General features: G+C 37.5%; 1 long non-coding RNA gene across 1 annotated transcript in view; it reads left to right on the top strand.

The window, feature by feature from the left end:
* The window catches only part of LOC148182963 (uncharacterized), a 30,351-nt gene extending 27,831 nt beyond the window's left edge, over nt 1-2,520 (top strand). The window contains exons 3-4 of the long non-coding RNA XR_015773993.1: nt 2,153-2,221; nt 2,333-2,520. This is a non-coding gene — a long non-coding RNA (uncharacterized LOC148182963). The remainder of the gene's footprint in view (nt 1-2,152; nt 2,222-2,332) is intronic.
* Nucleotides 2,521-21,916: the final 19,396 nt, after the last annotated feature.

Below are 21,916 nucleotides of genomic sequence, written 5' to 3' on the forward strand. Positions count from 1 at the left end.
GCCTTGAAAAAAATTATCACTAAGCAAAACAAAATTCCAAACAACAAACCCCCAGTTCAAACAATCCAAAGCAAACTGTGTGAACCTTGGAGACTAGACTGTGACTGAAATGACAAAGTGTCCCCTGCTAAATGATGGATCCAGCTCTGAATTACTCAGGTATTGATTTGAGGTCTTTCCAACATTGACTGAAATTAGGCCACAGTATTTGACAGAACTTTAGCTCCAGACACACGACAAACTTGGATGCCTTGGATATTTCAAACACGTTAAGTTGATACCAGCAGGTGACACTTCATACCACTGTGATTTAAATCCCTCACAAATCGTTTGGCATCAGCAGGAAAGAGAAGGAAGTGGAATTATTAATAGGATATTGAATGAGGAAGCACCTGTTTGTCCAGATGTTTGTTTAAATAGATATGTTTACCCTTTCACTGCACAAAACAAGTAATGATTGTGTTCACAGTATTGAAATGAATATTTTCCAAATTTGAAATATACCAACTTTAAAGATTCCAAGGGTAGAATTAAGAAAAAAGATAATTTTAATAGCAGCTAATCTTTTCATAAAAAAAAAAAACCCAGTTACTATATTAAAGCATCAGGATTTGTGCAATTCCTTTCAACTGAAATCTGTCGATGAAATAACATGTCCAGTTAAGTCCATTTTCCAGAAATTCCTTAGTTTTGTAGGGACAAGTTATTAATTTTACTGTTAACTTCAGTGAAAGTTAAACTGGTCCTGACACATCCCATCAGTGTGGGTTCATTGTCCCAGAATACCTTGTCAGGGTAATTAATAAATGTGTTCCAGCAGTGGGATGTGTGGTGCTCAGCAGCTCCTGGGGGCAGCAGGGGTGTCTGACAGGGAATGCCCTTGGTCTCAGCCAATGTCACTCTGCTGTCAATACCAGTGAGATCAGCAGGAAAGGCTGGAGATGTCCTCCTTAGAATCCAGGAGTGTGTTCTTCCTGTGGTGAGCATCTCTTTATCTGTGCAGGAAGAGCTGCTCCCTGCAGGACGTGGAGGCAGAGCTGCCTCCTGTATGTGCATCTCACACCCTTCTGCGGGATGAAGGAAGGGCTTGCACCAATTCTCCCCTGTCACTGCCCACACTGGTCTGATTGTGAAGTCCTTTCCTCGTTATTTGTGAGCAATTTGCATTTTAAATGTAGGAAGAGGGGAAGAACATGTCATGAGGGAATTTGCAGGTGTTTACAAGCAGGCAAATTCTAAGTATGATTTATGTAAAAATATAGGCAAGTCCTTCTTAAACTACTCCATGTGAGACATGTTTAGTACCTTCTCAGTTGTTTTAATCACACAGAAAAAACTTGATTTCTTCCTTTCAGAAAAGCTGGCATCAGCACAGTTTTTCTAGGATGAGGCCAGAAGTAAAGCACAGCTGCAATGTTTGTCTGTTACTTTTTGTGAGCCAAAATTTCCCAACTGCCCTCAATTTGGGATCCTGTGCTTTAACCAGGGGGAGAACAAGAGATGCAGGTCATATTATGAAAATAATTTTGGGGTTATACTATTCAGATTTACACTTTGAGCATTTTTAAGAAGAATGTTTTTGTGCTAAGCAGTTGGAAAGGTTTATAAACCATGAAGAATGGTGTAATGGAATAGGGCTTGGATTTCTAGAACTCAATCACTTGAAAATCTCATCCTAAATAGACTGTCACAATTTCACGTTTTTTATGCAAAATGCAAGATTTCTACTAGTGACTAACTTTCATAGAAGTGCTTTTAATAAACTATACTAATAACTTTAAAGGAACAATTAAAATTGTAGGAAGAAGTTCCACTGAGTGAGGACCATTTGCTTTAATCCTTGAGAAATAAAAAGGAAATGAGCTAACACCACTTACCATCACAGTCCTGTCAGAGCCAAATTAAAGAGGGTTGAGAAGGATGTGATAATGGCTCAGGATGGGTTGGATCACACCCTCCCTGGTGAATTATCAGTCAGGTGCTTCAATTAACTGCACTATTACTGAGCTACAAGAACTCCAGCCCAAATAGGCAACACGTTGGCTGGCATTTGCCCTGAGAACTGATCTGTTTCCATAGCTGTTCTTATGTAGAAATTAGGATAATTTTATGATAATACCTCTTTTTTTCTGCACTCTCCCTTTCCTCCCAGATTTTACTTCAGCTTAATGAAACTCAGCGCAATTCCTTAGAAGAAAGCTTGCTCCTTTGGACTGGTTTGGTAGGTTGGGTTTGGGTGTTTGTCCCTGTGCTTTCCTTCCCAGCTTTTCTTATAATCCATCTTCTCTCTTGTTTTCTCCACGAGATTAAATTAATAATTCTCTCTTTGCAGCATTACCGAATAACAGCATCATGCACACAGAGAGAGCAGCCCCAATCTTGCAGAGGTTTTTATTTCTCCAAGAACATTCATACTGCTTGTGGCTCCACCTTAGGGGAAAACAATATGGACCAAAGTGAAACAGTCGTTCAGTTTCTGTGTGATGCAGATATTTATAAAAAAAATTTAAAAAAACCCAAACAAACAAGAGAAAATTCCCCAGTTTAAACCTGTCATAGCTCAGCTATTGCCAAAAGCCACAGCTGGCAAGGCCACTGTTCTCAGAATAAAAAGTTGTGGCATTGAATTATTCTGTCGTTTGGCTTCATGATCTTACAAATCCAGCACCTGAAGATTAAGTCAGGACTTCGGATGCACCTTGAACAAGAAAATGCTCACTGGGTACTCCAAGGCACAGGGGCTCAGGCTGTCTTAGAATTTCAATATTGGTCCAGGCTTCATAGTGGAACATTGTGATGATCTCCCATTATTGTGGTTTGCACCATTAAGAGATTACTTTTTGAAATCTGAAAACTTTTCTTGACTTCTGCATCAACTATATTCCATATCCATATATGCACTGAATTAACTTTCATATATAAGCAATTAGTTGAGAAAAGAAAAAAAATACCCCTGAAAAATGAAATAAAAAGAAAAGGAAAGATGAGTTGTTAAAAGAAACACCATTACAGATGCTGCTTCACTATTAAACCTTGAATTAATTTTCTACTGAATCTAAGAAAAAAAGTCATGAGAGAAATATTTCATATGAGAGATAAACCTAATAGGATTATGCATTTAATAGCAAAAGTAATGAAATTTACCTTCTCAGAATGCAGAAGAAATTATGAGAATTTCCCCTTTCTCTTGAAATTAAAGGTGGGGCAGGGTGGTAATGGGGGAGTTGATTTGTAATTTGTTTATAGTGAATTGCAGAGCAGAAAAAGAATAGACTTGCTTGTTTGGGGATTGAACATTGAAGGTTCTTGTCTTTTTGATCCATAAATTGAAATTGCAGCAAAAACTGGTATTTGGACAAAGCAATATTTCCTGACATAAAATTTAAAGCAAAAGTCCAGGACAACATTTTTTAGTTGATGTAAGAAACAAAAGCTTCAAAACTTCTGGGGAAAAAAAAATAATGACAAGTGATTTTTTTTTAAAAAAAATTATTATTTGAGTTTGGCATTTGAATGCAAATAGTTTTTTCAATGAATTTAAAGTTAAAATGTCACTTCATTTTGATTTGGTGGCTAAAAAAACCAAATTGACATTTCAAAATGAAATAAAAATATCATTTTGAATCAATGTTAATATGAAAGGTCACTTGGTGTTCATAGCCAAAAAGTCCTTCTGGAGCAGAATATTTCACAGTAAAGTAGAAATTAGGTTTTTTTCAGCATGCCTTATAGAAAAATGTAAATTATTTTATATGTATGAACATCAGTTCTCCTTCACACTATTTGCATGAGAAATATGTTGTCTGGCTGTATCAAAACTAGACTTTGTTTGAATTCCATATCTCTGCTGTCTTAGAAATACTTCCCAACCCTCTGCAGCTGGAGATTTGCTAGCAATGTGAAGATGGGCTTTTCACCAGTGACCCTGGGCAGGCAGTTTCACCTTTCCCTGTCGGTGTCCCCATCCTGGGAATGTCCTTCCCTCCTCTCCTTGTCTGCAGATCCCAGGGTGGAGCTGCCCAAGGGCTGCTGTTCCTGCCTGGCAGGAAAGGTCCAATGCTGGCATTCCAAGCTTGGGGTCCCTATTCTCCTAATCTCAGTCCTGCAGGAGCTGCTGGATTTGTGGGCTTTGTCCCTCAGCTCGGGAACATGCAGATAAAGATGATACTCACTTGTGGAAGAGTTCAAAAATATTGGCTTGCTCCATTTATTGTTTTTCTTGTTTTCTTTCCCAAATGAGGGTGTCTCATGCCGTGCTTTGCAGTGTACTCCTGCTTGTTCTACAGAAATGTTTACCATTTTTCTCAGCTTTTGCAAGCAATTACTGAAGATGCAATTTTGTGCTTAATGAGCAGCTGAGCGCTGAACCTTAAAAGAAAAAAAAAACAAGCTTCCCCTCTCCAAATATTAATTAATTTTTCAAGTTAAAATACTGTAACCCAAGAATCCAATTTTAAACACCCTGACTCTAAAATACTTTTCAAATGGTCAGATCATTCATTTTCTTTCAAGGGCTCACAGGCAGCACAGAATAAAGAAGCAAACTTGTAAGGTTTTCTTATTTGCTTGGTTTTATATGCTTCCTTTGCTATCCACAGTGCCCAGAAGGTTTTCAAATTAAAGTGCTATTAGTCCACCTGCAGCTGGGGACTCACCAGCTTTTCTCCTTCCCCTGCCTGCCATAAAATCTTTTTGACTGGTCCTGGTTTCCCTGCAGGCTGGGACCGGCCCGTGCTCCAGGGAGGAACCTTCAGCCTCCTGAGCTGCCATGGGAGCAGCTGGCTCAGGCTCTTGGTCCCACAAGTTTTATTATTTCCAAGAACTGGGAAAGCTGCTGCACCTCCTTCTCTGGGCTGAAGCAAGTATTAACAGGCAGTAGAGCAGGAAAGAACTTGTGTCTATTTCTGGTTAAGTAAAATTGATATTTGATGGAAGCTTGTCCAATTTTGGGGTTTTTTTCAAGCTAGTTAATGAAAGAAGATAGATTGCTGTAGTTCGATGTTTGCACTTGAGAAAAAAGTGAAGTTTCTGAGACTTTTGTTCAAGGTTTTTTGGTTTCTCTAAAAGTTTCTGAATACTTACTCTTTAGCTTAGCTTGGTTGTCACTGAACTCAAGCAGTACAAAGCCAAAAGAAAAAATGTGTGTAGATAAATCAGACTGGATGATATTTTGAATTCATGTGGTGGCTCTTTCAGTGAAAACAGCCACAGCCACATGGGTACTTTCAGACTGGCAGCTTTGCCAGTAAACAAAGGTGCAGGTGAACCACATCTTTGATTCTTGAATTTGGAAAGGACAGTCTGTAATGTTAGAATTAATCTCAAAGAGAAAAACACAACCCATACTTAGTGAACATGTGTTTCAACAGAAAAAACAGACAAAAGAAATCTTCCAGAGAGCCCACCCACCCTGCTCACAGAAACAGCAGCAAGAGCAGCTTGTGCTCCTGCCTGCTGCTCAGTGTGGCGGATGGATCCAGCAGAGCAGAGGAAATCCCTGCTCTGAGATGCTGGGAAGGGAGAGGCAGGAGCTCAGTGAGCGGCTGTGCTGCAGCAGGGAGAGCCTGCAGTTTGCTAGGGAGTGTGCAAGTTCTCTTGGGTACAGAACACAGAGCTGATTTGGATACTGTGGCTTTTGACAAGTGGACTCTGAGAAATGCTAACTGTTCTCTCAAGGTTTGGTTTGCATTAGTGTCTCCAAAGAAGGAAAAATGGCTTTTCAATTTTATTAAATTGAAGGCAGGGCTATTAGTGATGTCAGCAATTGAAAAAGTAGGGAGAAGGGTGTGATTATGGCATGTAGTAATTCATCACTGACATTGATTTACCTGTTTTGCAGAACTGCAAACACAGTGAGGCTGACATAGGTGCACAGGATCTTGTTTTGTACTTGCTTTTTCACTCTTAGTGCAAAAATATGGCTGGGTTTTACTCTTGCTTTGCTGAAACTCTGAGAGGTGTAATGTGGGTTCCCATGCTGTTATGTAAGGACATTTCTGTTTACTTTCAATAAGTTTATTCTAGCAGGCAGTCAATTATAATTAAGAGAATTGAAAAACTTGCTAATATATTTCATAGTTACATATTGATAACATTACACTGAACATGGTATCCACGGATTTCCAACTGCGTACAGTGAAATAAATCTAATATTCTCTTGCTATGGTTTTCCTATTAAGAATGAAAATACACCATAAGATCAAACTAGGCAGGGAGAAATATTAGTAGGATCCTGGAGTTGTTCTGATTAAGAGCTGAGAACTTCCAAGTCATAAATAAATAAAAAAAATATATATTCAGCTTGTCAGCCTCTAGGCAAAACTGCCTTCTGTTGTAGCAGCCCTCTAGGTAGTATTGCTTAAAAGTGTTAGCAGAAATGCAAAAGGGAAAATACTTTAGTATTTTTCTTCTTTTTTTTTTTTCTTTTACTTTTTTTCACACTTAAATTTTGCATTCATTTCATGGCTCTGTTTGAAGAAGCAGAGGGCTAGGATATGGATGAAATGTTAATATGTTGTGTGTGTGAATACACGTGTATGAGGGCGTGCCACATACAGCTACACAAATGTGTTTTGTTTGGGGAACCTGTACATAGGATAATGTGCTCAAGTAGGGCAAGCCCTTCTTCCTAATCTCTTTTTTTGTTTCTTGACACCTTCAAACAGTATATATATAAAAATATACATGAAGATAATAAATTTATAAGCAAGATAGCGTAATTTTTTTTTATACTTTATTGGCTATTACATTATGCTGTAAGAGATTCTCTCAGTGCTAGCTAATCTTAGAACTGTACCATGCAGTGAAACCTCCATGAATTATTAATTCCTAAAAGGGTCATATCAGAGAATATTTTCAATGGGATGGTTCAAAATGAAAGTGCAGTACCAGGCAGAAAAGTGACTGGTTAAATGGGAGAAAAACTCTTACTTGGCATAAAGAGTATATTGCATTGTTTTATTTTTGCCTTTTTTAGGAGTAGCATGTGTGCATGTTCTGCCCCAAAAGGCTTGGAGTTTTCTACTTTTTTCTTTCTTTCCTTTTTTGCTCTTTTAACTTCTCTGTGCTGCAGGATCTGAGTGTATTTTCTATTTCAGTCTGTATTGTCAACCGAATTCTAATAAAAAAGTAATAGCAAAGTCAAAGAGAGGAGGATAGTTACTTTCTTGGTAGTACTTGGGGCCTAATATTCTTCTGAGTATCAATATATTTATTATGAAAAAATTAAAATATTGTTATGAAACCCTCCATGATTGCATACAGTCTCTATCCAGTCATGGGAAGCAGAGAGGCTGCTGTTTCTAGAGAAGATCCACTGCATTTTTTCAAATGGCTCACAAGAAAGGAATGTGCAATTGACCTTGTTCTGGTGCTGAGAGAATTTGGTGTTGGCATTTCCAGTCTGGGGCTGGCTGTGCTCTCAAGCCAGCACTGAGATTTCCATAGCTTTCCACTCCTGAAATGGATGGGATGGACCCACAGGAGGCAGTGCTCCAGCTCTTGGGAAGCAGCTACAGTGACAGTCAGCTGGAGAGATTAATTTGCATCTTTAACTGACGAGGCTCTTTCTGAAGTGAACATCTGACCATAGCTTCAGATTTATGAGGTCTTATTCCATGTTGTGTTTAATGCACTGACTGCAGTCAGGTGAAAAATTCATCTGTGACTTCCTCTGGGTTGCTTCCATCCCATCTGTACAGCCCAGTGAGATTCTTCTGAAGGATGTATGCTTTGAATGTCTTATGTCTTTATTAGCCAGAATTGTCTCAAGGTTTTGAGTTTATTGCTAAGGGGAAGTTTTATAACAAAAGGATGTCTCATTGATCTCTTAGTGTAATCTGAGACTATAGACCCATGGTAGAGAGACAGATAAATTCAGAAATGTCCGTGTGGTTTAGTGGCTTTCCTTGAATCTTGGTAGAGAGAAAGCAAAGGTGGTTTTTTTTTTTTGATGCACAACTCTACCTGTGCAATGTATGGCTGTGTGTTTGTAAGGGATGCCATGCATGTCTTTCAACACAGAAACACAGAAAAACCATGGAATGAACTCTGCTCACCCATGTTAATTTTCACAATTTCTGAGTATATTTCTGAAAGAAAACCTCTGAATGGGAGATAACAAAGTGTCTGCAAAGCCGCTGGCAGTGTTTGTCCCACTTGAAGATTGGCTACACTCAATGTAGATAAGAGGGATATTTCAGTCACATTAACAGATGGAACAGGAGTGGCACTTCTGGTCACCTCTACAGATGCATGTTTGACACTGGCAAACAGAAGTGGGTTAGAACTCTGATGTAAATGCACAAATAGATCTGCAGCTTTTCACATTGACCTGCAGAGATAACAAACAGATGTCTTTGGCTTAATATTTGCTTGTGAAAATTATTACCAGAGGTTTAGGTAACACGTTCATGCTGGCAAAAATAATAAACATGATTAAAAGGCCTCCTTCAATGAGTCTTGTCCCTGTCCAGTGAGTTCATGTCAAAGTTTTATTGACAACTTGACCTTGAAAATAAAAGAAAATGGTCCTTTCTGACACTTCATTTTCCTATTGCTTTATTAGCTGAGGGAATCTGGCACAGAAACATTAACTAGACATAATTAATTTGCATTGATGACATCAATCAACCTCTATTTAACTAATATAATCAAGGGCTGTAATTTGTTTCCAAATATGATGAAAGAGGTAGTACTCTATGTCCAATGACAAAAGGAAGAAAAACAACGTGAATGTTATAACAGAAACCTTGCCTACAATATGTGGAGGTCCAAAATAGAAAGTCTGAACAAAATAGCCACTATTTTGCATTTGGATGTGTTTCTTTTTACCTTAGATGGCAGGATTTAATTTAGGACACTTGAAAAACTTTAAAGAGATCTTTAAAAAGCAATCTGCTTTCATTGGGGCAGGTTATAGGCTTTTTTCACTGAAACCTGTCAAATTTGAAATAAATTATTTTTTTCTTGGGGTGGGAAGGCATATATGTAGCAATTTAGTGATAGCAAAAAATGTTATTCCCATGACATCTCCTTTCTATCCAATACTATAATTTTTTTCCCTGTTACTATGTGGAGAATATGCAGAATATAACTGCTGTGCAAATAAAGAATGGTTGTTCCATCAACTACATGGTGGATAAAAAGATGGAGGGAGTAGAAGGGCAAACAAATGTGACTTCAGTAAAAAATGTAACCAATACATGATTAACATACATGACACTCTGTTTGGGAGGAGCCTTTTCTCTTCCTTTAGGGCCAGAAGCAAGGGTCAGTCAAATCTGCAATGGTAATGTGAGTATCTTATTGCTGAAATTGTGTTGGCTGCTCCTTAAAAGGTCAAACTTCTGTAAACAGAAAATACTCTCAAATGCACCTTCAGTTATCCAAATGTCTTAGTGATGAAAGACAGCAGGTATCTTTTGAAATGATCTTTGGAAAGATATTATAATGGTAAAGGGTTGTTCACAATACTTTCTTCTTTTTCTGAAAAGATTTTGAGTAGAAATACAAGGAAGAGGATGAACTTTTTCAGGAAAGGATTTCTTCTGTAGAGAAATTATAAAAAATAATGAAAATTAAATATTTCCTTAAGAAATCTTCCATGCAGCTGGTGGTAGAACTAAGTTTCTTTCCATGAAAAATAATCATCTGTAACTCCAACTAAATAGAGGAAGTTATTAATTCTGCCTAGTTCAGGGATACAAATGGGACAAAACAAGTCAGCACAAAATAGCCAGCAGAGGCAGGAAAGGCCAGGACACAAGGTCTTTGTCAACATATGACAAACATAGAGACAACACAAATATTTTACTTTCCTCTATAATACTTTTATTGGAAATACACAGTGGTATGAGAGAAGACTCTCAGTAGCAGAGATAAGTAGATGTTTTGATAGAAGCAAAAGAAGTTCCTTCATAGATAAAATAGGCTCTCTTCACATTTTTTTTTCTGATTCTGAACCTTGTTCTAAAATTTCTTTCAGAAACACATGGTCAAATTGTAGAATCTTTTTTTTTTTTTTTTTGTCTCAAAAGAAATAGTATAGCAATATGAATCTTAAAGTAATTGAAGGGAATTGATCATAGAAGCTCTGTGATCCTGCTCACCCCTGCTTGCTAACTCCCCCTGGATTGACCTAAGTGGTAATGGAGCTCTCCTGCTTCTTCAGTATAATTACATTATCACTGATCATAGTTAGTGTTCTGGCTTGCTTTGTTTTGATCTCTCCTCTCTCATTCTGTTCTTATCCAGCTCTCCTTTTTTACTTTCCATGTTTATGTCCATGTCCTTATCTGTAATATTTTCCAATGGTTCTTTGCTGCTGCTCAGATTCTTGTGTTTTTGCATGCTGGCCACTGCATTAGAAAGCAGGCTGTTTATATGAGCAGGTGAGCTGCACATTCCTTTATCAGGAGCGCTGTATCTAACACATTGGACTTGGAGATCAGGGGTTGTTGAAGTTAATAGAAGTCTGGCTCTTTTTCTAATAATTGATTTAATTTGGAGAGAGATTGTTCATATAATTGATCTCCCTCTTTTTTTCTACATGTACTTATCTAGTTTCCTGAGCTCAGTAGCAGCAAACTTACATCTCTATGCTTGTGATCTAAGTTATAGACACTTGCAACACGTGATGATGCTGTCACCATTTGGGGCCAGAAGGAAAACCAGGAATTCAGGTATCAGAGTGGAGTTCTTCTGCAGAGCAGGTTGAAGTCTTTCTGCTCCAATATTCATAACCCTCAGCTTGGTAAATTTGAAGTTATACCATCATTTAGCCAGTACAGTAGCAAAGAAACAGTTTACTAATTTGCAGTAAGAACAAAAGAAGGAAGCATAACCTCTGGCTGATACAATAAATGAATCATTTATATAGGGCGCAATAAACACTCAGCTGTTTCCATTCCTGGTTCTTTTACTGAATTATTTTCACTCATTTTCTGTCTATTTCTGAATGCTGTTCATATTAAAGGTAAAAAGATCTCTATTTCCCAACTTTATTTCCTCATTGTTATTCATTGGTCCAAAGAAGCTGAGATGGGCATCTCAGTTTATTTAATCAGTGGCTTTCTGCAAGGGAGGTTAGGAATCATCTCTGTTCATCACAACTGATATGTAGCAATGCCTATCAGAAGAGATTAGTAGGTCCATGTCGAGGTGGAAGCAGCAGGGTAGAATGAAATCTGAAACGGGGTTAAGTAATTGGGTTCTTGTTCAATAAAAGTGCTTGTTTGTGTGTTGTAATGAAAGATCTTTGATGCTATGGATGTCTGAATCCAAATATCCTCTGGATTTTCTGGCGGATAAAGTGATAAGGGTGAAAGGGATTTAATTTAGGACTGTTGAAAAACTTTAAAGGGATTAGAGAAATTCGTAAATGTGCTCGCTCTCTTTCTTATCATGGTGGCTTTTGTGTCTTACCAGAACCAAACTGGTTAAGGAGAGGGAGCCAAGGTCAGGGTTCAGATCTGGGGTGGAGCTGCTCTGGGGATTCTGCTTTTTTCAAATCCCATTTGAGGTTCAAGTGCAGAAAAGATAATGATAAAATTTTTGTCTTTGTTTGGGTTCCCTTATTTTCGACTTAGGCAGATGACTCAGCATTTTTTTTTCCAAATTCATGATCAATACCATTTGTAATTTTATTTAAATACTTAATTTTTTATTTTGCTTCATTATAAGATTGTTTTTAAGGCTTGATTACAGCATCAGGTCTGGTAACTCCAGATTACAATCAGTCTGCTAACTCTGTAGGCCATTTTTCTTAAAGCTTAGACATTCATTTTGTCATGTTTTATTTAGGTGTGGTCATTTTCTCTGACTGCAAAATTATGTTTCTGGGAAACTTTAAGTGCTCCAGATTCACTAGTTGTGTTTATATAGAAAAAGATAACAAACATGTAAGAATAGAGTGTTGAGAAAATAGATAATGAAATCTTGCCTACCTTTGAGACATTGCTTGTAAAATTATCTTTTTTCTGTGTCTGAACAGAACTACAATGTCTAGCTTCGAGCCAAGTTTGGTCTTGATCACAATTTTCTATAAGGGTTAATTGTCTTTTTGCATTACTAAATCAGCTTTGGAAAAGATATCAATCTCCTTGAAAACAGACTGGTTGGGGTTGTTTTTTCTCCAAGTTGATTTAATGTACTTGCCTAGCCACAGATTCAGAAGAGTCAAAAGGTAGAGTAAGACCAAAAGTTTCTGGAATTAAAATGTTTTCTTGAAGCACCTGTCCTTGGAAAACTCTACAGGCACATGTGTACACATATAAAGGAGAAAAAGCCACATGCTTCAAGGAATTTAAATGTGAAGCACTTCCCTTGACTTGTTAATGCCAATGCTTATTTTACAATGTTGTTAACCTCAGGCATTCTGACACTGCTCACCTCTTGTCTCTTCCCTTTGTTCCTTGAGATTACAGGGATGCATTAGGGATGCTTTGTTTTCCTGGCTTTTGCTTCAGTTCCAAAAAAATAAATAGAAATCTTTCTTGCTTTTTTGTTCTAAGAGTTGCTGTAGAAAACACTTCCAGAACTGTATTATAAAAAAATTAGATTTGGGATGACAAGAGTTGGTAGCCTGTGGCAGATCAGATGATCTGAAAGGCTCAAAGAAACCTTTCCTTGTAGTGGGGAGGTTTTTCAAAATGTCTTGCTCCTTAGGTATTTTCAGTGAGAATAACATTTTACTTCTAGTTTAAAAAAAGCCCCAAAACAAAACCAAATAGCCCCCCAAAACACAACACACAGCTATGAACTATTCCTTTCCATCATGTGCTGGGAATCCTCTGCAAAAGGTGACATATCCTGGCCTTGTAATTACCATATTCAATTTATGTATTTGTCCACAAGGTCACTGTAGTGGGATAGTCATGAATTTATTCAAATTTGAAGATAGATAAGTTATTAAATGTTTACAATTTCTGCAAATGATAATGTCATCTGATCAGGTCTTAAAATCTGGCATCTTTCAGCCAGAAGAAATAATCTCAAAGTCAGAAATTTTTCTTTTGGCTTGTGAGGTCAGGGATGGCTGCATAGCTCATTAATTTCCACTGATGTTGCCACTAAGTGCTTCACACTAAGAACTATGTAACTCTTGTATTTGCCTGCAAGTGTAAAAGGATGTTTTCAGTATTTATCTCCTGTCTGCTAACATGAAACTCTGCTTTTCAGATGACAAGTTAAAGTCAGATGATCAGATTGTCTCTGCTTATCTCCATTTGGAGCTGCAGTGGAGGATATTATTAATGTCCCTGGTACAGATGAGGGGAACTCCCCTGCTCCCCCAGCTCAAGCCAAGGCCATTTCCTACCAGCCTGGCAGTCACTTCTGTAGATGATCTTTCCCTTATTATAAGTGATACCAGAGGAAAATCCTTCCCCCTACAGCTGGGTCCAACCAGGGGTGGTACCTGTTCCAGTGGTGTTCATTCTGTCACTTGGGGAGGGAAGGCAACAGAAGTTATCACTCACACAAAGGAAAAAAGCTGTCCTAAGTAAGAGCCTGGCTAATGGCATTAAGGGATTCCTGACCCCAAAGGAGGGTAAGAAGGTGTTTTATTCCCTTCCCCTGACATGCTCTTTAATTGGTACCTTGTATCTGGGTGTTTAAACCTCGATCATTTTTAGCTTTTCCCCTCCGAAGTCCAGTCACTGCTTCCCCTGGCAGAAACACCAGGCACCCTTCTGACCCTTACAGAGGGAATGCTTTCCTTGCAGCCCTCTGGAATGTCCTCTTTCCTTATTTTGACAGTGACAGCAGTTTGCTGACAGCTGGCAGCAGTAGCTTGTGTGCTTGATAATTGGTGGCTCTTACAGCAACACTTCCATTAACATTTATTTTTTATTTTTATAGTGAGCTAATTGTATCAGGTACTGGTGGCATGTGTGACTAGCTATACATGTATAGCTTTTCCAAGACACTCTATTTCTTAAAAATAACCCTGATCTCTCCTTTCACCAATTAATTCCAGAAATTATAATTAAATAATTTTGGGAAAAGCAGAGCTGAGTTTGGGGTCAAAGCTTGTATTCTTGAAAAGGGAGTGGTTAATAGCTGGTAAAAATATTTTCAGGTACAAAAGTGGACATATTGGCCTCTTGTGTGCATTGTTATATGTTTAGAATTATTTCAGCGAGAGAATAATTTCTATCTTTCATTAGAAGCATACTTTCCAAGCTTTTGTTGACTCAAATATAACCAAATAACTTGATAAATAATCACAACTTTTCATTGGGTTAGCTAATGTAAAAAAAGAAATAATTTCTCAATGCTCCATATCCAGAGAAAAAAAGGTTTATTATTGGAAAAATTGCTTACATTTATTTTGCTTATATTAAAAAACAAACAAACAAAAAAGCCTGCTTCAAATTTATGAAAAATCAGCTCTCAGATGGAAGTGTATTTTATAGTGAAAAAGGATGATTTGCCCTGCATCAATTTCTGTGTTTGTGTATCTGTGACACTTTTACAGTGATGAAAACCCACCCAAACCAGCTATCAATATGCCACCTCAATAATATTTTTGTGAAGGATTTAACTCACGTTTGACTTTGCTGTCAAGATATGTCGCAAGGTAAATTGGATGTAGTTCCATTTTTTGAGCTAAAGGTTTCACAGGTGGCCAGTGACAGTCTGAAATCCCCACTCAGCCCAAGGGCTGCAATCCCACTCCCATGGAGAGCACAGCTCTGTTTGTGTCACCGTGTCCTCTCCCTGTCCCAGGGAGTGGCACTGAGCACTTCAAGCGCTGTCACTCACTCTACCATGGAAAAGCAAAGTCAACAGCTGTGGCCAGAGATGTAGGCCTGCTTTACTCCATGGAATGAAATCTTATTCTGTGTTTTGCTAATGCAGTAAGCTCTGTTAAAGTTATTTGATGCCTTTTTTTATTCCTGGAATATTATCTTATTATATAATAATATCATATATATAATAATATTATATATATAATATTATATAATAATATAATATTATTATATAATATTATTATAATATATCTTCCTGCCTATATTAAAAGCAGGCAAGGATTTTCCTAGCTAGCCAGCCCCATACATTATTATTTCTAGTGATACCATGCCAAAAGGATAATGCAGCTTTACACACCTAATGACAGGGGGCTTGTCTCTTAAAACTGACATTATTAAACATCTTCACAAGGCTGGTGCTGATTTAAACCAGCTTATGCTCTCAACCACAATATTCAGCCTGTGGTGGTTAATCACAGACTTTGTAAAGAAAAAGATGTTAAGAAAGATTTCTGAGTACTGGGAGGAAAAAGGCCAACTTTAAAGTAATTGATGTATTTTCTCTGTGCAGGATTCAGTGCCAACTGTTTGAAAAACATGAATAGGGAAATAACATGTAAAATAGTGCCCTTTTAATACACGTTCTGTACACCTGTGTAAAGCTTTCCTTGCTCCTTTTCAGCACAAATTCCTACAGTATTTTACTTCTTCCAACCACTGTTTCATCAGAAGGAGAAGTTATTTTCACCTTTCTCAGCTTCTATCTTAAATGGTATTAATATTATCAGCTAAGCAATGACTCTAAATTCTGTCCTTTACTGGTAGGAATGTGGATGCTTCACATCACTATAAATAATGGCCCCTCCTGGGAAGGAAATATTCCCCTCAAAGCAAGTAAGTAAATGAGAAATTGCTCCTTCCCTTGCTCTGCGCTTGTTGAAGAAAGCACAACCTTGTTTTAATAACTAAATATCATACAGAGGAGGAGAATCACTTGCAGTAGCTCTCCAGGTACCATAAATCATTTGTCAGAGATGTAGCTAAGAGACATTTGAATAGTCATGATTACAGAAGGTTTGTTTTAAGTGTGGGGGAAAAGAACCTGTAGTAATGTTCAACTAGAAATAAAACCACAATTTTATTTTTTAGAGGAATAACACTGTAAAGATGCTTTGTAATGACATATTTATCAACACTTTTGTCACACAGAGAAGTAACTGGTGCAATTAGAATTTGTGCTAAGTTCAATGGATAGTTCTTCTACAAGCTGTACAGCTTTTATGGAAATTGTAAAGTTCTTTAGTTTTATAGAAAGCTCTTGTTGAAGACATCATGGGACTGATGACACAACCTTATTTTACCTCTGCCATCCCACAAAGATTAACAATCTATATATACATGAGATTTTAAGCTGTTCCCCCTCTGGATAGCAGCTTGTTACACTGACCAGGAGGAGATTACCTTGTAGACAAAACTAATGGGATAGAGTGCTGTTCTTTAGGGGGAAAAAAACCCAAAAAAGCCTTGAAGTGTTTTCTCTTAGGTTTATTACTAGCACCATCTCACTTGGTGCATGCAGTAAAGAGCAAGCTCTGCCAGTGAAGCTGATTTAGCCCTTTCTGCCACTGAAAACCTTTGTAGCAGAGCAGCTTCTACAGACTGGAAATGCAGACAAGAGAGGGTGGGCTGGCAGGTGGCCATGTACAATTCACATCACTTCCAGGACCTTTTGTGTGCTGTGCCCCAATCCCCTCTGGGCTGCTGGGGAGGAACAGACAGAAGCACGGCTTCTATATAAATATATTTATTTAAGGGCCTTTAAGACAGGGGATGCTACAACTTTGGCTCATAAAAAGCGGTAAAGATGAAATAAATGTCTTCAGGAAACGTTGCAAGTTTCTGCTTATACCACCACCACAGCAGTTCTAGCCTTTAAAATTCAGCTCATCCAAACCATGTCTGCTTTTTGCTCGTCCCTTTTTCTTCATTATACTGCTCAATCATCCAACCCATAGTCTTTCTTGCTCTGGAAATTTCAAGTAATATGAAAAGAGAAATAAAACTGTAATCAGGATAAGTTTGAAGGAGAAAAAAAAAAAAGAAAAGAAAATTCTAGTTAGGGAAGACAGCATGGTATCATACAAACAACTCAAAGAAACAGTGAATCAAGAGATGCCTGTCTCATGAATGCATGAGACAGGAATTTTGGTGATGTGTAATTTACACAAAGGCACAATTTATATAATGTTATAGCTGAGAGCATGCAGTTGTGGGCTATCAGATGAATAATTTGGATTCCACAAATCATGTGTCGGGAGCCCTGGATGGTGGATAGGAAGAAAACAGGAGATAGATGAATAGTCTGATAAAGAGCGTATTTTATTTATAAGCAGCGTATGAAGCAGGTTTTTTTTCTGTATTTTTGACCACAAATTGATGTCTGCAAACTTTCTTTTAAGCTTTTTATTTATAGGAGAAAAACTCTTCTTAACAGGAGAAAACTGTAGTTGAGACAAGTTAAAAATACTTGTCATTTTATCTGAGTGAAAATCAGAACACAGTGAAATGTTTTTCTCAATCTAAAATTTTCCTGATGCTTGAGCAGATGCTATCTGTGAATCTGCAAACTCCTTAAGCTAATGATTAAGTGACGTGTGTTGAGCGTGTTATCAGCTCTCTGGAGGAAGGCGCTTGACGTTGCCTGTTTGGTTGGTTCAGGACTGGAACTGTTTGGGATTGTAGGAAAGCTGATGGATTTGCCCCAGCTGAAATCTCAGCAGCCTGCTCAGAAGGGCTTTGTCACTCTGGCTGCCCAAGCTGGAAATCTGTGCTGAGCCTTTCGTGGAGCCTGGTCACACGGGCACTGAGAGCCCTCTCTGCAGCTGGATGTTCCTCAAGCCAAGCCTGGGTGAATTCTCTTCCACTCCCTTGGCACTGATGTAAAAATCAGCTGAATCTGTGGGTAATTTAATTTATAGAGAGGAAATTCCAATCTGAGTCTCAGTGTTAGATTTGTTGCTGATATTTCTTCTTTTTGGTGGGTAGGAATGAGGGAAGGGGAAAGAAGGAAATGTTTTTTAGAGATCATATATTTTCTCCTTTTTCTAGAGCTGTAAAGGTGGAGAGTGTAGAAAATACTACAGCAATATATTTTTTTTTCAACTTGTTTGACTCCTAGTTTTCTATGCTGTTTTTTACCTACTTCTTCTAATAAATTTTAAATTCCATTTTTTGGCTTCACTCAGTCTTGTGAACGAAACACCAATGGGAAAACTATAAAGCAGAAGATGATTTTTTTTTTAATAGATTCTACATTATATTTCTAATTCTGAAAATAGAAGACTCCTCATCTAAGGAAGCTCTCTCTTAGTATATACTGCAAATATTTCCAGTTTGTATTACATCTACCTGATTCAGTACTATGAAAATGACCACTCTATTTCAATGCCAACCAGAATTACAGGGTCAAAGGAGAAACAAATAATAATATAAAACATCTTACCCTGCAGTCCTGGCGGTAGGATGGCAGACCTACACACCAAAACACTGACTTTCATGGTCAGAGTCCTGTGTGAAGGTTAGTGGAAAGCTGCATACCAGAGAATAAATCTGAGTTACACTTGGTTCTGGTTTGTTAGCTTTCCTCATTTTTGATAGAAAAAGGGAGGAGAAGAGACTATAAGAGCAATAGGTATGATATAATAGGGTCCAAGAATGTATAGTGATTTGAAAAGTCTGAGTGGCATTGACCCAAATATAATCTTGCTAGTAGCTTTCTGGATAGGAAAAAAAAAAATTGATTTGTCTTTTTTTTTTTTTCAAGCTTCTGCTATATGCTTTCTTAACTCTTGGGGTTTTTGCTTTTGCTGTATTGATCTCTACTGATGCTTATCTCTGAGTCTTCATGCAGTCTATCCCAAATAGTTATCTGCCCAACCCTCCAGCCCAGTGCAGGCTGCCTCCTGTTGACCTCAGTTAAACCTTCTTGCTTTGTCAAACATCAAATGCTGCTGAGACAAGTCAGCCTTGCCCTGGGATTCTGTTCCTGAGTGTTGTGTGCAAGGCCTTGCTGCCTGTGGAAACCTTTATTTAGGATGAAGTTCAGACAGTGGAGGTACTTTGGATGCAAGCTGATATTCCCTTGCAAATGGAAGGAAAAGTCAAGACACACTCTCTTTTGGCTTTTCCTCACATTTGCAGAGGACTGCAGAGGTGTGGATTCTGATCTCATGGTATTGTAAGACAGGATGAGCTCTTCTGAGCATAATGTAACAACATCAGTATAAAACCAGTATAAAAGTGATCAGAATCTGTTCCTCAAAGCTCTGACTTGAGAAGATGAAGTCCTTGTGACAGTTTTAAGGTAAAAAATATATTAACTGATTTATTTAGTATCTCTTTAAGGTCAGAATATTTTTTTTAATGTTTTTACTTGGAATGAAGGTCATAAGTCCCAATTAGTAATAAAATAAATTGCAGCTCCAGTAAATTGGAACATACCAATATTTTTTTAACTATTTATGGAATTCTGTGTATTAAGTTTAAGGTTACTGGCCTCTGAATGTGCAATTTGGGGGCAGGGGAGCAAGACAGACCAAAAGTACAATTCCTTCCATTATGCTCTATCTGAAATAAGTAGTATCTGACTCTACAGCTTGTTAAGTTATCTGACATTCTGTAGCAGATATGAGAAAATCAATAACAGAAGCAGTGTTGTGTAAATACATATGAGAGCAAAAACAACCAGCAAAAGATATTTCCCAGAGTTCATGCTATAGTGTTCTGTAAAAGTCATGTCAGGACACTGGGATCCAACAAAGTGCAATTGGATAATGATAAAATCCTTAGTACTTGCCCACTCAAGGTACCCCTTACTTAAATTCTTTGTTCCTGTGCCAGCATTTCTTGCCTCCACAGGAAGAGATAAGTACCTTTGCATTAAGAAAAGCAAATGACCTTAAACTCCTTGTTTATACCCTTCATTCAGATAAAGCAGAATTCAGAGAAAAATAAGTATTTTAGGACTGGATTTTTAAAGTACAGTAATGGATTTGAGAAGTATTTTCAAAAATCTAGACTTGATCAGAATTGCTGATTTTGCTACAATTTCCTGTTTCCCTATTATTCATATAACAAAGAATTGCTCTGAAGCCGTTTCTGTGTCCATACCCAAGCCCCAGTCCTTCTAAGAGGATTCATAGGAATTGGTGCAGATCCTCTTTCCAGATCCTTCTCAGGAGGGTACAGTTGATGCTCACAGTGTGTGAAACAAGTGCAGGACTCAGGTTAATAATTAGGAACTAGGAAATACTTTTGTTTTTCAACAGGGAAGCTCTGTGAATGCTGTTGATCTGTACAGTGGCTGACTGCAGATCTATGTGAATGAGAGCTGAAATGAGTTTACTGAACTGTATGGAGGAAGAGGCCTTTCCAGGGAATATTTAGTTCCTGGCCCTTTATGGCATAAAAAGAGACATATTAATCAGTGCATCAGTCACTGTTATATGCACACAGGACAATATATATATATATATATGTATATATATATATATGTTCATAAAAGATAACAAAGCTGCTCTCAGTTTCCATAGGGGAGAGCCTTCATAATGTCCTCTGATCATTTACACATAACATTTGATTAGCACTCAGAGATGGAATCATCTTTGTGTAAACTTTGTGCTGCAGTAGAAAACTGCTCCGTTGCCCTTTGAGATAAGGCTAAAAATACATTCCTTTAAGAGGCTGGACTTTGAGTGTGAAAAAAGAGTAGGTTTAGATTTTTCACACTAAGTGCAGATGCTATTTGATGTTTTCAGACAGACTTCATGGTACCCTTTCTGCCCAAGATAACATTACTAAGTGTGCCTCTCTAGCATCAAAATGATTTGGAACAAATTATCTTCCACTGTGGCAGTCAGCTGACTCCTGTGAAGTTCAACCAGCAGAACTGGGGTAATTTTGTTGACTTTAAGGCTTCCTCTGCTCCCAAACAACATCCATGCTCAAAATGCAGCAAGTCACCGGCACAACTGCTGTTATTTTGAATTGTTTGACACGCATGATTGATTTTAATTTGTTTAAGAAGTTGTAAACAATTTCTTTATATGCTAGAAGGATGTGAGTAAACAGAGGATTAAAAATAAGTATTGCTTGCATATAAAACATAGATGTGCACTTTTAGAGAATTGATTTCATTAAGCATTTGTAATGCTTTAGGTGTTGAATTTCATGCATGCCATAGACTGGTGAAGGTTGTATAACACCACTGCTAAATGCATGATGAAGCACTGTCACTTCTCTTAGCATTCATGGAATTAGCTTGAATGCTTCTGGATTATTCCAGTTTTAAAAAAAAGTGTCACCTAGAGTCATACAATTCCACTGCAAGTGTAATTCTGAATGAACTCTTACTTGCTCAAAAGTGTTAGTAACTACTGATTTATTGAAATAGTGCTGGATAAAAGCGCTTAAGAAAGCATATAAATTAAATATAAATTAAAATGGGGTTTATGATTGTGTCAAACTGCATCAAGGTTTTCTTGAATGTTTGCTTTCAAATTTTTAATTTAGAAATGTTCTTTTAACAAATAAGCACATGTCAGTGTCAAAGAAGCTCTTTCCCTTTCACAGTGCTAGTTGAACTACATATACAGAGTATGAGCAAAGTGTAAATCAATAAAGGAAGTTGATTGTTTTGTAATATCCCTCTATTTCCTCAGCAAGTCATAATAACTTGTTCTGACTTTTGCAGTACAGAGTGCATTCCTGCTGTTAAAAGTAAGAAAAGGTGTTCACACAATACTTTCCAAACATATAGTTGGAAAAAAATTGACCACTTGAAGGTCATTAGATTTTCTGGTTTTGTTTTTGTTTTTTTGGTGTGTTTTCTTGTTTGTTTTTAATAGAAGTTTATAAGTCAGGGGTGAAAATACATTTATTAATCTGCCTTCATAACAGCAATATTTTTAAAAAATCTAGGAAAAAATTACTTAAAATATTTGGCAAACCTTATCTCCTCACATCATTTAAACAAAAGGATCAGTCCTAAAACAGTTGAGCAGGAAGAGCTGTCTTTCATGATGTCCTGGGCTGAATTTGAGTATATAGTTGCATGGTTCTGGTAAAAAGCTCTTTGCAGAAGTGCACATAGTAATAAGGCTGAG

Source organism: Pseudopodoces humilis, chromosome 17 (assembly GCF_049639895.1).
Source record: "Pseudopodoces humilis isolate 2021_Gansu_Grassland_sample_001 chromosome 17, ASM4963989v1, whole genome shotgun sequence".
Classification (NCBI taxonomy): domain Eukaryota; kingdom Metazoa; phylum Chordata; class Aves; order Passeriformes; family Paridae; genus Pseudopodoces; species Pseudopodoces humilis.